We start from the raw sequence: 17269 nt of genomic DNA, 5'->3' as shown, positions 1-17269 counted from the left end.
ATATGCTTGGCAGCTTTAATTTTGCAGTAATTTTGATTTGAGCTTAAACACACCCCTCCCAAATCTACATCTCTCTACATCTGCCCCACCTGCAGTGCAACATAATGGTTTTACCGGGTGGTGGTTGATATATAGACAGTTACAAGGTTGATAGTCAAAGGTCGAACGGGGTCAAAAGGTCAACATAAAAAGGTCAACAGTGAAAAGGTCAACATGGTCAAAAGATCGGCAAAGTCAACATGAAAAAGGTCAACACACATATGGTCAACATGTTTTTTAGGTTTTTTTTCATGTTTGTAAATATTTTGCTGCATTTACTATCCATGTCACGAACTATTGCCTTTAGCCCGAGCCGAAGCGTGGTGAACGTAGCGAGCTCGCGAGGGGACGCATTTCACAACTTTGGGCCTAATTCAGACTGGATCGTTGCAGCGATCGCAGTCTTAATCCCTATGTGGAGTGCGCCTGCACAGCATGTGCACCCCGGGAGCCCAGTGAGATGCTAAAAGCATCTCAGGGCTGCGATCGCTGCTGCCTGATTGACAGGCAGAGGCGGCTGTGTGGTGAGGCGAGGTCCGGACATGACATCACACGCAGCCGCTGCAACCCGGGACATGGCGAGTAGCAGTCTGCCAGGAGCTGTGCTGGCAGGGCGCTACTTAGTAGGTGCAAACGCATTGCCACCGTGCGCGCGAGGGGGGGGGGGGGGGCGCGTCCAGCCGCATGTCTGAGAAACTGATCGTAGATGTGCTAAATTTATCACATCTATGATCAGATCTGAATTTCCCCCTTCGGGAGAAATATTTAAAAACACAAATGTCGACCTTTTGGTCCTGTCAGCCTTTTGTCCATCTCTGTTGACCTTTTGACCCTGTAGACAGTTTGACTGTTGACCTTTATAATGTCTATCTTCTGTATCACACCTATTTTGCCAAGGTGCAGAGTTACTTGCTCTTTCTTGCTTTACTCCCACCACCATCTCTTCAAATGCTTCCATATAGCGAATGGCTGTCAACACTCTGCTTTGAGAATAGCTCCGGCTATATAGCCATTTACTGACTGACTGCAGATTGTGGGAAACATAAAGTAAATAAATTTCCACAGGTAGAGTAAGAAATAAGAGAATTATTATGAGGCATAATTACTAATTATCGAGTTTTATACCCAATAATAAGAATAAAAAGAAATAAACATTCCCACAAATATGTTAAATGCAGGGACAGGGGTGTCCATATGGAGCCCGTCTCTGCAACGTGTAAAGAAAAAAGATGATCTCAAAAACTACCATTTCTGCAGCGGGGTACACTGTGTTTCACAGGGAATACATCGGGGTGTAGAGATGGATCTTGATCCAGAGGCACCAACAGGTTAAAGCTTTAGACTGTCCCAGGATGCACTGTGGGGCCTCCTCTATATAATCCCGCCTCCAGACACTGTGAGTTCAGTTTGTAAGTTGGTGCCTGCATATACAGGTCATTTAACAGGGGGGGGGTGAAGAACTGCGCAGGCAGCCCTGGAAAAGCTATTTAGAAGACTTCAAGGGCCGCAGCACTTCATATGTCAGTGTGACATACTGTGCTGCAGCTCCATCACCTCCCCAGCGGCGGCGCATACTCCCGCTGGCTCTGTTCCTGGCTACTTGCGACGGAGGCGCTCCGGTTCCTAGGCTCACCACCGCAGATGCTCTCCTGGATCGCGTGGCTGCTACTAAGGGAGGAAGTAAGAGGGTCCCCAGACGGGACCCACCATTAAAACGCGTTTCGGTCGAAGTCTAATGAGACCGACTGCGACACTGGTGTGGGCACTGTAACAGAGCAGGGACCCCACTATATCCACCAGGGCATAGGAGTACAGGTCAGATAAAACATTATCCATGTTAATAAGGCTCCATACTACCAGGTGGTGAGGATCAGCATAGGGGATAAGGCACTTGACCTGTAGCCCCTCCCCCAGCTCCGGGCGCCATCTACTGCTGGTGTTCCTGCCCTGGAGCTGCCTTACACTCTCCCTCACTCCCTGACTGAGACTTTGGGTGCCATCTTCTCACAGTAGCTGCGACTAGTCTACGGGACTGCAGGGCAAGATCTCCTCTGAAAATCCACCTGATTTATCAGCGCTGTGATTCTACAGACACTTAAGTATTCTACATGTCAATTTAAGACAGCCTTAGTTAAGAACAAGTGTACCTCTACCAGAATATATTGTACGAGTATTCTGATATGTACATCCGGTCTCAGACCGCGCATTGTTTTATATATATATATATATATATATATATATATATATATAGATATATATAGATAGATATATATAGATAGATAGATATATATATACTAGTCCAGTGCAGTTTTATTGTCTGACTAAAATAATTATCTGCATTGTCACTGTGACTGTGTGTGCCTGTATCTGCTGTGTGAATTTCAGCTATCACTGCATTCTGTACCCTTGGGGACTAGGTGCGTCAGGGTCTATTATTATATAGTGCTGCGCAGTATTTACAGTCAAGTGTATTTTACGGTGTTTTTCAGTCATCATATCGCATTTATTCTCTACGTGTGTTTTGCATTTTCTGACACATAAATAGGGGATTTATTTGCAGGTATTATACTTGTCTGGCTATATCGTACTGTCACGCTCTAAGGTTACATTCACTATAATGTCTACCACAAAGTGTGTGGGAAATCCGTGGACGCTCCTGAACCAAGGATTTTCCTGAGGGGGAAGTTTTGAAGGATGGTCTGTGTCTTATGTGCCATACATCTCCCAGTCAGCCCGCTGCTCCTGTAGCCTATCAGGAGCCACCTTGGGCGGTATTCTCAAATATGCTTAATACGCTTGTGACAACCCTTATGCCCCCCATGGGACCTCTTGTGCCATTGCAGCCACAAATTGTCCCTATGGTTAATCCGCCCTGGGTGGATACTCTGTCTACCCAGAAACAACAATGGAATCAATCTTTGGTTAGACAAAAACCTACCCCACATCCCTCTGCGGTCAAGGGGTCATCTAAGCGGGCCACCTCCTCCTCACAATCCACTAATATCTCAGATGATACTTCTGATGAAGATGGGGAGTATACTGATCCGTCAAACACTGATACAGTCGCTTCTGACGAGGATACTACTACGCAAGTTGATGTCCCTGACTTAGTGCATGCTATTAAGCTGATTTTACAAATCGATGATGATGTAGATCCCACTACTGCGTCTAAGAAACCTGCTAAATTTAAATGTCAGAAGGTAACTAAAGTAGTCTTACCACATTCTGACCATTTGGTAGACATACGTCAGGAACCCTGATCTTCTCCAGGAAAGAAATTCTCCCTGTCCAAAAAGATGCTAGCTTGTTATCCTCTCTCCACTGAGTTGTGTAACAAGTAGGAAAATCCACCGCCAGTGGATTCCCATGTTACCCATCTTGTGGTGTCCTCTACTCTGCTGTCACCACTGTCACCTCACTGAAGGAACCAACAGATAAACGTGTCGAAGGATACCTGAAGTCTATTTACTCCCTTACAGGTGCTGTACATAGACCCACTATAGCAGCCTCCTGGGACGCAAAAGGAATTGAAGCATGGGTTCAGACAATAGAGGAAGAGCTGCCTCAGGATATATCTGACACTGCCAGACAATATGTCTCATATTGACACTGCCTCCCACTACATTCATGAGGCGTCCTTTGAGGCAGGTGTAATGGCGGCCAAGGCATCCATTCTGGCTCGCCGTATTTTGTCGTTGAGGTCATGGAAGGTGGACCTGAACTCTAAAAATACCTTGGAGGTATTCACTTTTAAAGGTAGACATACTGTTTGGGTAGGATCTGAATAAGATTGTAACTGACTTAGCAGCTGCTAAGACTGCGTTTCTCCCAAATACTAATCCTTCTGCACAGAAGGCTAAGAGTACCACTTTTCGTTCCTTTCGACCTCAAGGGAGAGCAAAAGGTCAGATATACCCAAGACAAACTCAGGCTCCCAAAACTACTAAGCCCAAAGCAAAACAATCTTGTGCTGCCCAGCAACCTACTTCCAAACAAGACAAGCCTGCTGCATGACGGGACGGGCTTCCCCTTTGGGGATCCCAGGGTGGGAGCCCAACTTCTGCAATTCACCCAGGTCTGGCTAAAGACCACTTCAAATGCATGGGTGCGAGAAGTCGTCTCTCACGGGTACGCAGTCTCTTTTTCGCCAGTTCCGAATGACGGTTATCTCTTCGGACCCGTTGAAGGTGCAAGCTTACACCTGGTTGTGCATTCCCTCCTGGAGACAGGAGTGGTAATACCGGTACCCCTGTCCCAGAGGGGCAGAGGATACTATTATTTCTGGGGTTTTTGGTAAGACCACTAGAGGCAGGGGCGTAGGGAGGGTGGAACAAGTGGAGCTTGAGCTCCAGGCGCCGCTGGGGACAGAAGGCTCCAGCTCACTGCACAACTGAGAGCCGGGATCTCGGGCAGGGGTAGGAGGAGATGACTAGAAGAGAGGGAAGGGGTGGTCACCACACTGCCTGCAAGTTGCATATCACTGATTGCACAGTGCAGAGGGTCCAGTGCAGTGCAGTGTGGTGTGTTGTTAGGGAAGAGGGGAGGTATGAAGGCTTGTCAGAAGAACTTTCCTGGCTGTCAGTGATCTGCATTCAGTGATCTGGAACATGCAGGCAGTGTAGTGGCCACGCCTTCCCTTTTCTCAGTCCTTTCCTTCTACCCACGGAGGTCCAGCCTGTCAATTACATAGAGGCTCTGCCCCTCCAGGCTGGAACAAGGAGCTGCTCTGCTCTGTCCTCTTGGTGAGAATTACTGTGTGTATACTGTGTGTTTATGTCTGTGTATACTGTGTGTTTATGTGTATAAGTATGTGTTTGTGTGTAAATGTGTGTGTATATGTCTATGTGCTAATGTGCTAATGTGTATATATGTGTGTGTTTGCATATATATATCTTTGTATACAGTATGTGTAAGTATATGTGTGTTTATGTATGTTTGTGTGTATATGTGTATGTCTGTGTATATATGTGTGTTTATGTGTGTGTATATATCTGTGTATATTGTATTTGTGTGTTTATGTATGTCTGTGCCTAAATGTGTGTGAATCTATGTATGTATGTATGTATGTATGTATGTATGTATGTATGTGTGGTGGTGGTTGGGGGCGCTGTGACATAACTCTGTCCTGGGTGCCATGTCTCCATGCTACGAGCAAAATTTGAACTCAAGTAAATAGGTATATGGGAAAAAAATTGATATAAAAAAATTATTGTTGGCTAAGGTTTTGTCTGTTCCTCCAATTGAATAAAATAGTAAATATAGAATAGTAACCTAATCTGAGCCTGAATGTAAACGCTATTTGTTTATACATATATAACTTTCTATTTTTGTATTTTCTTATTGTAGTATTGTCATTGAGGGTCTTTCTGTTATATATGGATACTGGCTGGTAAGCATTCACTCTATGCTGAGCCAGATATGAACAACTTATTTTAATGAAATATAATTAAAGTTTATTTTAAGTCTATAACGATACATATTATCAAAAGAGTGCGCCACTAAGGGAGCCTTCATGGTTAAGATCCTCTAGTGGTCTTACCAAAAACCCCAGAAATAATAGATACTGACAATGCTTTCTGGCGCACCTCCAACCCTATTTATTAAACTGAGTTCTCAATTTAGAGAGAAAAAGAAAGAATTTTGTTTCCTATTGGTTGGTTATGATCAAAATACGCTATTTTGAATGCATACTTGTGCATAGTCTGTTTTTGGGTAAATACCCTCTCATACAGGGCAGAGGATACTACTTGACCCTGTTTCTAGTCCCAAAACCCAATGGGTTTTTCCAGCCTATACTCAACCTCAAATTACTGAACAAATTTGTGAGAGTGTCAAAGTCCTGTATTGAAACGCTGCGCTCCATTGTACTGGCCATGGTACCCGGAGTTTATATGGTATCACTGGAAATACAAGATGCCTATCAGCATAGACCTATTGCCATATCACATCAGCAATATCTGCAGTTTGCTATTGGCAACCTTCATTATCAGATCCAGGCCCTGCCATTTGGACTGGCCACGGCCCCTCGGATCTTCACCAAGGTTATGGCCGAGATGACGGCTCATCTGCACCATCAGGGATTTAGGATCCTGCCGTATCTGGATGACTTGCTGATCCTGGCGAACTCCCAAGATGTCCTCCTCAGTCATCTACAACTGACGGTAATCTTTCTACAAGCCCACGGGTGGCTCGTCACCTGGAAGAAGTCCTTGCTGGTCCCTGCTCGGAGCATGGTGCACCTGGGGGCACTGCTGGACACACACAGTCAAAGACTGTTTCTGTCTCCAGAGAAAGTCCTGAAACTTCAGGACAGGATAAGATGCTTCCTCTCTCGCCCAAGAGTGTCGATACACTCGGCAATGCAAGTACTCGGCCTCATGGTGTCGGCGGTCAACATGGTAGAGTATGCTCAATTTCATTCCCGCCCTCTACAGAGGTTAATCCTTTCCAAGTGGGATGGCCTGCCTCATCGGATCATATCTCAAATGATCTCAACTTCGAAGGTTCGTCTGTCACTGACCTGGTGGCTACAGGACCAGCAGTTGAGCAGGGGCCATCCCTTCTGGTTCCCAACTGAGTCTTCCTGACTACGAACACCAGTCTAAGGGGTTGGGGCGCAGTGCTGGAGCAACACTCTCTCCAAGGTTGGTGGACCAGGGAGGAATCTCTCCTCCCAATAAACATGCTTTGACTCTTGCCCTGCCTTTGATATGGAACAGGCCTGTTCAAGTACAATCAGACAACACCACCATGGTGGCTTTACATAAATCATCAAGGTGGCACTTCAAGTCGCATGGCAATGCTGGAAGTGTCAAAAATCCTTTGTTGGGCGGAACGCCATCTGCCAGCAATATCGCCAGTGTTCATTCCTGGGGTCCTCAATTGGGAATTGGACTTCCTCAGTTGTCAGGACATGCATGCCAGAAAGTGAAGTCTTCATCAGGAAGTCTTTCATCTCCTAGTGGACAAGTGGGGCCTACCAGATGTAGACCTGATGGCGTCTCAACACAATCACAAAGTTCTGGTCTTCAGATCAAGAACAGGGGATCCTCAAGCAGCATTTGTGGACGCACTGGCAATTCCATGGAACTTTCGGCTGCCCTATGTGTTCCCTCCAGTGTCACTCCTGCCCAGGGCACTACGGAAGTTCAAGCAAGAAGGAGGAATACTACTTCTAGTCGCTACAGCGTGGTCAAGACTGCAATGGTTCTCAGACCTGCAGGGTCTATCAATCAAGTGTCCTCTTCTACTTCCTCAATGCCCAGACCTCCTCGTTCAGGGCCCTTGTGTCTACTCGTACCTTGCCAGACTAGCTTTGACGGCATGGCTCTTGAAACTTCACTCCTGAGGGCCAAGGGATTCTCTGAGGTGGTTATCCAAACTAGGCTAAAGGCCCGCAAACCGGCTTCTGCACAGATTTATTATAGGGTCTGGAATTCTTACTTCACCTTGTGTGCTGCTAAGAATTACGATGCTTACAAGTTTAGTACTTCCAGGCTTCTGTTTTTTTGTAACAAGGCCTGGATTTAGGACTTCTTCTGGCCTCCCTCAAGGTTCACACATCTGCCTTGTTGGTGTGGTTTTAGAGAAAATTTGCATCTATTCTTGAAGTTCATACATTTACTCAGGGCGTACTGCAGATTCAGCCTCCCTCCTGTTGCTCCATGTGATCTGTCTGTTGTCCTGAATGCCCTGCAAGAGTCTCCGTGTGACCCTCTTGAGTCAGTAGCCCTTAAATGGCTTATGGCTAAGATCCTTTTCTTAATAGCTATTGCCTCTGCCAGAAGGGTATCGGACTTAGCTGCTTTGTCCTGTCATTCACCCTTTTTGATATTTCATCGTGACTGCGCAGTTCTCAGAACTCGTCCCGGGTATTTGCCTAAGGTGATGTCATATTTTCACCTTAACCAAGAGATTGTGGTTCCGGTCTTCATCTCTTCTGACTTGTCCTCCAAAGAGCGGTCTTTGGATGTGTTAAGGGCTCTCCGTGTTTATGTGGAGAGGACTGCCTCTATCAGGAGGTCAGATAGCCTTTTTGTACTTTATGGTTTCCACAAATGTTGCTTGTCTGCGAATAAGCAAACCTTGGCCAGATGGATTAGAATGGTGATTGCACAAGCTTATGCGCAGGCTCGGCTCCCGGTTCTTGCTGCTATTAAGGCCCATTCTACTCGGTCTCTTGGACCTTCTTGGGCAGCCCGCCATGGCGCGTCCGCAGAACAATTGTGCAAGGTGGCTACGTGGTCCTCAGTGAACACGTTCATTAGGTCCTATGCCTTTGATACTTCCGCCTCCCAGGATGCTTCCTTTCGACGCCGGGTTCTCGTACCCGCTAAGGTGCGTCCCCTCCCTTGAGGAACTGCTTTAGGACATCCCCGATGTATTCCCTGTGGAACACAGTGTACCTTGCTGCAGAAAAGGAGATTTACGGTAGACTTACCCTGGTTAAATCTCTTTCTGCAAGGTACACTGGGTTCCACAGGGCGCCCACCCTAACGCACTTAGCTTCTTTGGGTTTGTATGGCAGTAGCTGCTGGTCCCTTCTCCTGTTGTGAGAACGTTGTTCTATATGACAAACATCTGCCTTCTCTTTTACCTGCTTCTGCATTGGACTGGTTAACTAAAACTGAGCTCACAGTGCCTGGAGGTGGGGTTATATAGAGGAGGCCCCGCAATGCATCCTGTGACAGTCTAAAGCTTTAGCCTGTTGGTGACTCTGGAACAAGATCCATCTCTACACCCCGATGTATTCCCTGTGGAACCCAGTGTACCTCGCAGAAAGAGATTTAACCATGGTAAGTCTACTATAAATCTCTTTTTCACTCCTATATTGTGAGCCGGGGCTGTTCTGCGTATGCACGGTCTGCTGACCACTCGTGCTCACTGTGTTTTCTGCAATCTGTAGCATATAGGATACAGCAGCGCAATGCAATCTGAAAATGGCTTGAAGTTGCTGGGGCCATATTTTGTAAATATGACAGCTTTGTATTCCCCATAGTCTGGTAACAAGATGGCCGTGCACTCTGTGCAGCCACCACCCACCCCCCTGATTGCATACCATCATAAGGATGCACCCATTAGAGTAGGTTGGTGGGACCGCCATTATTGGGACAAAACAACTGCACTGCATCGCTCCAAGCATATTAATGATGCTAGGAGCACTGTACAGCCTGCAGAGTGCATGGCCAGAATGTCCAAAGAGCACACCGGCCGGCACTGCAGCAGTGAAACTGTGCTCTGTGCGATGGCACGCACTGCCCATAGAAACCTAAGGGAGCTGCAGTTGTTGTTAAAATGGAGGCTCGTCAGCAAATATCGGACATATCAACTGTGGTCTCTCCTTCATACAGTCCAGGGATCCCTAATATTTGTGGGTATCCCCAAAAATGTTTTCAGAGGACAGATGTGCATATCAAGCGCTGAGGGAACAGAGGGTGGCTGTTACAGGCAGAAGGCCCTTTTGTATGCTCTAGGAGTCTAACACAATTGAGCTGGCATTCTCTAACACTAGCAAAATGGCTACCACCACTGAGATGTCCATAAAGCGGAATGGTCAAACTTCGAATAATGTTAATGAGGAAACCTTTGGGTGAAATCCCCACTATATATTATGATCGGTATGGCTGGGGACAGATGATTTGTTGTTGTTTTCTCTGGTTTATTCAATTTATTTCACATTAAAGTAATGCAAAGAAAAAGATATTGTTTTTCAATTCATTAAAGATCGAAGTCAAATTAGTCAGTCTCACAATAAACAGGTGGAATAGAAAATAACTATAGAGAAGTGCAGACAATTCTACTTGTGATTATGTATGTTAAATATAACGCTGAAAATGAGGTTAATAAGAGGAGTATTTGCTTATCCTGGCTGCCTTCTTTTACCCCTTCTAATATGCTTTGTTTCCATAGTTACTGGTTTATTAATGATGCTCTGAACCACTTCTAATTATATACTGGCATAAAATTAATACTTCAGTTCTTGACTCAAAAACAACTTGCTGCCTGTTGTTTGTCATCTCATTGTGACAAATCTCGGAGCCATGTACTGTATCTTAGCCTCGTACATTATATTACACATTTAAGCATTACATTTTAAAAGTAATGGCCTGCAGGATTTTATTAACAAAACAGGGAAATGTTCCCCTGTATATATGTTCCATCATAGGGGATTCTCACCTATGAGCTAAGACCTGTAAGAGTGAGGTGATAGTTAACATCATATCTGCCATATTGGGACTAGTTTATATGTTACTTCTTATGGAAATCCATGCAAATTCTCTGTGTGGTATGTTGTGAGAATATTTTACCTATGTTTCTATAGCAAGAATAAATATCAACTTATGGGATTTGATGTTACTATTTGTCTTGTAGCTTTGAGTGACAATTTGGTAAAAAAGGGTATACTAATCATACAGGAATTATTCTATACACACACACACACACACACACATATATATATGTGTGTGTGTGTGTGTGTGTGCGTGCGTGTGTGTGTGTGTGTGTGTGTGTGTGTGTGTGCGTGCGTGTGTATGTATAGAATAATTCCTGTATGATTAGTTTTTTACCAAATTGTCACTCAAAGCTGAAAGATAAATATATATGTATATGTAGACAAAAAGGAAGTTGCTTAAATCAATTTACAGGTAGCAGCAGGTGCTGGAAAGGCAGGGGTTATGTAGAAAAGAAACACAATTTGTATGACTTCTGAATTTAATTTAAAATGTCACATTTTTTTAGTGGTTGGTAGCAGTGTGCTGGAGTATTTTTTAGTGTCTCTTTTCTAGATAACCCCTTCCTTTCAAGCAACTACTGCTATGGAAAAATAAATTGATTTGAACAAGTTCCTTTTTGTCAGTGAGACATTTATGGGATCAGTAAACAGCAGGGGATGCTGATTCTTGTACAGCTATTTTGGGTTCTCTTCTGATACTCATGTCCTAGCAGCTGAGTTTCAGTTTGAAAAATACATAAATATATGACCCAATAAAGGGACTCTAACTGTTAGAGTTAGGACTACTCTAAGCAAAAGCTCCATGAAGTGGCAGATGTCTTATCATATATTTGCAAATGCGTGTAACTCAAATTTCTGAATTTTATTTACAGATACTGTAGAATGTCTGCATTTTTACTGGCTTATAGTAGTGTGCGGGGGATATTTTTTTGTGTGTTTCTTTTATAGAATTTTTCTTTTCTAAAACAGTAGACTATTAAGTTCAACCAGGGACTTGTAGACACACAGGACTGGATGTAATGGCACCCAAGATTGCCGAAGATGAGGGATGCCGGCCGATCTCACAAGTTTTATTTTAAAGGGGCAATCACTTACAAGGATTGGTTTTGCCTTGTAAGTGATTGCCCCTTTAAAAAAACGATCCAGATTGGCCAGCATCTCGCACCTCCGGCGATCTAGGGCATCATTACATCTGGCCCATATTGGTATTACTATGGAGTATTTATAAAAGCCTCACCATTTCACCTACTGTAAATCTGAACAATATGAGAAAGATGAAAATACAAGCCAAATGTAAGCATTAGATGTTACAATCAAAAAGAACAAAATGTATATTAAATTAAAGACATTTACTACGCAAGGGACAGGCTGCTTTAAAAATTAAGAATTACAAAATTTTCATAGTTGGATGTCTAGTAATCTCTTAAAGATGGAGGAATTTAGGAGGAGCCTTATTAAGTGAGGTAGAGCATTCCAGAGAAGTGGTGCAGCCGCAGGCAATGATGAGAGGAGGTAACAAGGCAGATAGAAAGTAACAAATACCAAGATGAGCATGGTGAGTATCTGGGAGAATACTATTGTTGCAGCATGGTACATAAATAGTATATATATATATATATATATATATATATATAAAACACATGTTTGCACACTCCTAATTTTAACACAACCTGTGGGGTGTGTCCTTATTTCCCTGCTAAATACAGGGATAGATAAGAGCAAACACAAGCCGCACTCTCCACTAAAAATGTTCTTAGAACTCTTTAATCACATCACCTCTCATACATGGCAGTGAGATTATTCATTGATTTACATATTTTGCAATATTATCTCAGCAATACAGATTTTTTCACATATAAGTTACATTGGATGTCATATGGCTTTTACACGTCATATAGCAACAACATGATTAATCTGCCTTGTAAAGCAAAGCTTATACTCATCCGGAACAAAAAGTCCTCAATGTCCACCCAAGTAACATGTGATCTCTGTTATTGTTTTACAACAAGTATCCATCACAGTCCATAGTTATGGTGCCTTTAATTATGGTGCCTTTGGTTTTTATATACCTCACGGTGTGTGTGTGTGTGTCGGTCGACTTCGGCTGTCATCCGCGCTGTTCAAGACAAAACACCTATTCACAAATAAGCACAAAATCTACATTTCAATGAACAACTTAAAGTCACCATGTTAGGATGCAGCCCTCCTACACTGCCCGCGCTGCCGCCACATACCTGTTCAACCTGACCATTGGCGTGCGTTCCACACCATTGCGCATGTCTGTGTTCTCTCCTACACTACTCTGTAGTTCATTTCCTCATTTATCTAAACCACATTAGTAGAGAGAGCACCACTTTCCGTCAAACTCAAAAGTGACAGGTCAACACGCCCACAATTAGACAAACCACGCCCTAACCACCCCTCTAATTATGCAAATCACATCCTAACCACGCCCCTAATCACTCCTCCGACACTCCCACTTTTCCTCCCCTTCTGATGTTGTTTTATAGGAAATAAGCTTACAAAAGGAGTTATAAGCGTCGTTTAACCATTGAAAACCCTCCTGCGTATTAACTCTTAGTTGCACCAGTAAATGTTATATCCGGTTGATTTATAAAATAAGCGTACGAGCTACAAATGCTGTTTATTGGTTTCAGAGTGATATCTATAAAATTGTATAAACCTTATAGCAGCTTTAGTTCACCTTTCTATGACCGATATTTGAACTCGATCCTTAAGCTTTGTTACAGATTGGTAACCTATTAATGCAAACAGATGGATGTGTGCATTAAGAGTTCACTATATGTGTATTTTAAGCTATGGTGTTTGTGACAGATTAGTAAATTAATGACCGGTACACATAGACGTGTCATTTGTTTTAATTAGTAGTTGACATAGATGTCTAGGTTGTCCTTACGTTGTTTACATTGTTACAGACAGATTAGTTAATACAATATTGGACAGTACACATAGACGTGTAATTTGTTTTAATTAAGCGTAGACACAGAGGTCTAGGTGGTCCTTATGTTTGTTTATATTTACAGCTATTTGGCTGAGACACGCAAGCAGACAAGAAAGTTGCAGGGGTAATTAAGTTCTGTTACTAGGGATATGATAATTTGTAAGGCTGGGGAATTTGCTAGTGACCGAAGTTTGAACTAATAGGGCAAACAGACATGACCAGACTTGTCTGGTCATTAATTAAGGACTATCAAGAGTGCTATGAGAACACGAGTTTGTAATTGACTGGTTGTCGGATGTAAAATGGCATACACGCTATGGATAATGATATATTATCAATTAGCAGCGGTTAGTGGTTAAGAGATATAGGGAGAGAACCATTTTAACTGCGCTGCAGTAACACGACTGGTAATAAGCATAATACTTAATTGACGGTTTATAGATGCTAACCAGTATTGATAGAGCCTAATGGTTGTAAAATAATACATACAGTAGTACAAATCAGTAAAATCATTCTGCGTCATATAGGAACTAAACTGTTTTTATCATTTGACGAGCTAAATATTTTAAACATATTAATGTCGTTTCACATTTGAAATACTGTGGCTACAATAACAATACTTGACAGGTATGTCTATTAAACCTAAATGTTGCTAAAATATAGAAGCGAGATAGAGCTGATCGTGTATATATATATATATATATATATATATATATATTGATTGATTGTAAAAACAGCACGTGTTTATATTCAAAATGTTGGCAATGCTTTATGGAAGATAAAGCCGTATAAATTAATTGTATAACATAATCAGGTGTAAAATTATGTGTTTATTAATAAATAAGCTGTTTTTTGAAACCCTATTTGTACATGCCCCCTATAGCTCCACCCGCAGCTTTATAAGGAAAGTCCTGTAACCATTCCATAACAGCGTTGAAATCTATCACACAGAAGATAATGAGTCATTGCAACACAAAAAAAGTGCACTTGTTCTGCATGCTGATGCTAATAATAATAATAATAATAATAATAATAATAATCAGTTTTATACATTGGTAAATGCACCACACTGCATTTGTCAGGAGGTATTAACAGTTCCATGCCACAGTTGTGGGTTTTGGTGTCCCCGTCCTCCTCTAGGCTGGAGAATAGGCAGCTGGTAGAACGTGAGCATTATTGATTGTCTCGATGCGTAGGAATGGCACGGTATTGGTAGCTTTGAATAACCAGTTTCATCATACAGAGGGCTTAGTTATTATTATTCATGCATATTATCATTTCCCTATGGCACGGTATTGGTAGCTTTGGATAACCAGTTTCATCATACAGCCGGCTTAGTTATTATTCATGCATATTAGCATTTCCCTATTTACTTTCAAAACACTTAATAAAAATAATAAACAATTAGGTGTAAAACATAGTCGCCTACCATTCCTCATTCTGCCGGTGACTACCTGAAATAGTAGCAATAGCACCGACTACCTGAATAGTACCTCAATCACCCCTGAAAAAAAAAGAAATCAGCGATACATACAGTCAAATGGGATCAGCTGCAACATTTCCCTGTATTGGTTATAAGGCACAATGATCCCTATGGCTACAGGCATTTTAAAGGTTTCTCGTGGCCACTTACAGTATATGGAACCTCATGTAACAAACAATACACAAAGAAAAACTTCAAAATATCAGCGGGTGTTTTTCTTCAGCAAGTAGTTCTTGCTAACTTTGGGTATCATTTACATTGGGATGTAAGTCATTTTCACAACACGCCTCTCAGATGTAACAGTAAGCGCCAGAGCTGCTATGTGTTAATTTCACAATATCCCTGAAATGCTTTTTCAAAAGTAGGCAGGTATGATGTAAAATGAAATATTTGTTGTCTACACATGGCAGTGGTATCTACAGCTCCCACACAATGCTGTGTTTAGCATTCTGGGATTTTCCGTGTTGATAGACCCCATGTGAATTTGCTAACAGTATTAGCATTGGAAGCCCTGAAAAAATAAATAAATAAATAAATATAATAAATAAACAGTTGTCGCAGTAACGGGTTTACCAATAATCTGGCGTTGGATAGGTATAACTGGTGAAATGTAGTTCAAAGGTATTGTATTCTAATCCTACCTTTTCAGAGTTCATAAAGCATTAGTGGTTTATCTGAATGGGCATAAAATTAGTTCTTCTTGTTATACAAGGCAGTGTGACTGTATAATGATATAATCCCTAGCTGGTGTGGTTGCGGGGATAGGGGCAGAAGTTTAGCAGGAACAAGCTTTGCAATTGACATCACGTGCATCCTGAATACATAATGCCTCATGAAAATATTATAGTGGGTGCTGAAAGGTACAGTTTTTACTTTCTAAACATTGTAAATGTTTTTTATTTCAGACATTCAGTTATGCAGAGGTTTGCTGGGAAATTTTTTCTTTTTCTTTTTTTTTTCTTTTTTTTATTACCAAATGTTTTTAATAAAATAGTGTAATCTGTTGGCCTTGTCATCATGTCATTCAATTATTCTACAACGGGCCTTACTGAGAATATAGATAAACATATAAAGATTAAATAGACCACTTTTTAACACTATTATAATACACAAGTCAAGTTAACCTATAAATTCCTGCGACTGACATCTGCATGTTATTCAGTGTAATTGTCGATGGCTTGTCGATATAGCGGCCACCATCATGAATAGTCATAGTTTCTGATCTGGACAATGCTTAAAATGCTTTTTTCTTAATTTATGAAATTATATCACTGATCTCGGCCTTTATCCAGAAATAGTCATAAGAATTAATAATTAATCCAAGAAAAAAGATGCTCATACTACGTCCCATTGAGTACCAACAGAAGTAGACCAGGGTAATTAGGACCTTCGCCATTCTCCGCTCTCCGCGCCACAGCTCATACTGTAACCCACTGAGTGCCATCAGAAACAACATAGCTGTAACTATGCAGATCATTTGCAATAGCGTTTAAATAGATTTTAATCTGTGTTTCCCCAAGGATATGCACATATGTATGGCTAATATTATTTACTAGGTGCTTCATCGCGCCCTACGGGCGCTCTTCACACCGTCGCAAGGGGCTACGCCACCTTAACCCTTGCATGCCTTTCTGGGGTTCAATATTTGTATTATATAAAGTATTACCTGCATTCCTTTGTTAGTGGTTAAATATTGCACAATGAAAGGGCGTGCGATGGTGAAGGAGGCGCAGCCCCTTGCGACGGCGTGAACAGCACCTGCAGGGCACGATGTACAGAATGTAGCGGGTGCGGGGAGGACTGCGGATGGTGTCTGTAGATGCTGCAGGTGGAGGGGGGGCAGAAGTGGGGGTGGGGCCCGGATGGGGAAGAGTCGGGAGGTGCTGCGGGTGGGGGAGGGGCAGAGGAGTGGGGGATGCAGATTGGGGAGGGGTCCGGAGGCACTGCAGGTGGGGGAGGGGCAGGGGTGCCATGGGTGGGAGAGGGGCAGGTGTGGGGATGTTGTGGATGGGTGAAGGGTTCCGGAGGTGCTGTGGGATGGGAAGGGGCGGGAGTGCCGGGGCTGGGGTAGGGGTCCGCAGGCGCCATGGGTAGGGGAGGGGCAGGTACGGGTGGTGCGGCGCATAGGGAAAGAGGTCCGGAGGTGCTGCTGGTGGTGGAGGGGCAGGTGCGGTGGTGCCATTGGTGGGGGAGGGGTGGGTTAGGGGGGGACCGCGGATGGAGGAGGGTGTCTGCAGATGCTGCGGGTGGAGGGGGGCAGGTATGGGGGGAGACATATAAAGGGGGTGGATGGTGGAGGGGGCCTGGAGGTACAGCGTGTGGGGGTGGGGTGGAGGGGAAGGTGCGGAGGTGTGGTGCATTGGGGAGAGTCTGGAGGCGCTGCGGGTACTGTACCTGCCAAAAAGGTAGTTGGAGGGTATGCAGTAACAGGGCCAGGATAGGGGTGACAGGGTCAGAACAGGGTTGACGGGGCCAGGACAGGGGTGACAGGGTCAGAAAAGGGGTGACGGGGCCAGGACAGGGGCGATGGGGCCAGGACAGAAATGACAGGGAC

This window comes from Pseudophryne corroboree, chromosome 1 (assembly GCF_028390025.1).
Source record: "Pseudophryne corroboree isolate aPseCor3 chromosome 1, aPseCor3.hap2, whole genome shotgun sequence".
Taxonomy (NCBI): Eukaryota; Metazoa; Chordata; class Amphibia; order Anura; family Myobatrachidae; genus Pseudophryne; species Pseudophryne corroboree.
The sequence above is the reverse complement of the archived record's forward strand: the minus strand, read 5'-3'. Positions refer to the sequence as shown.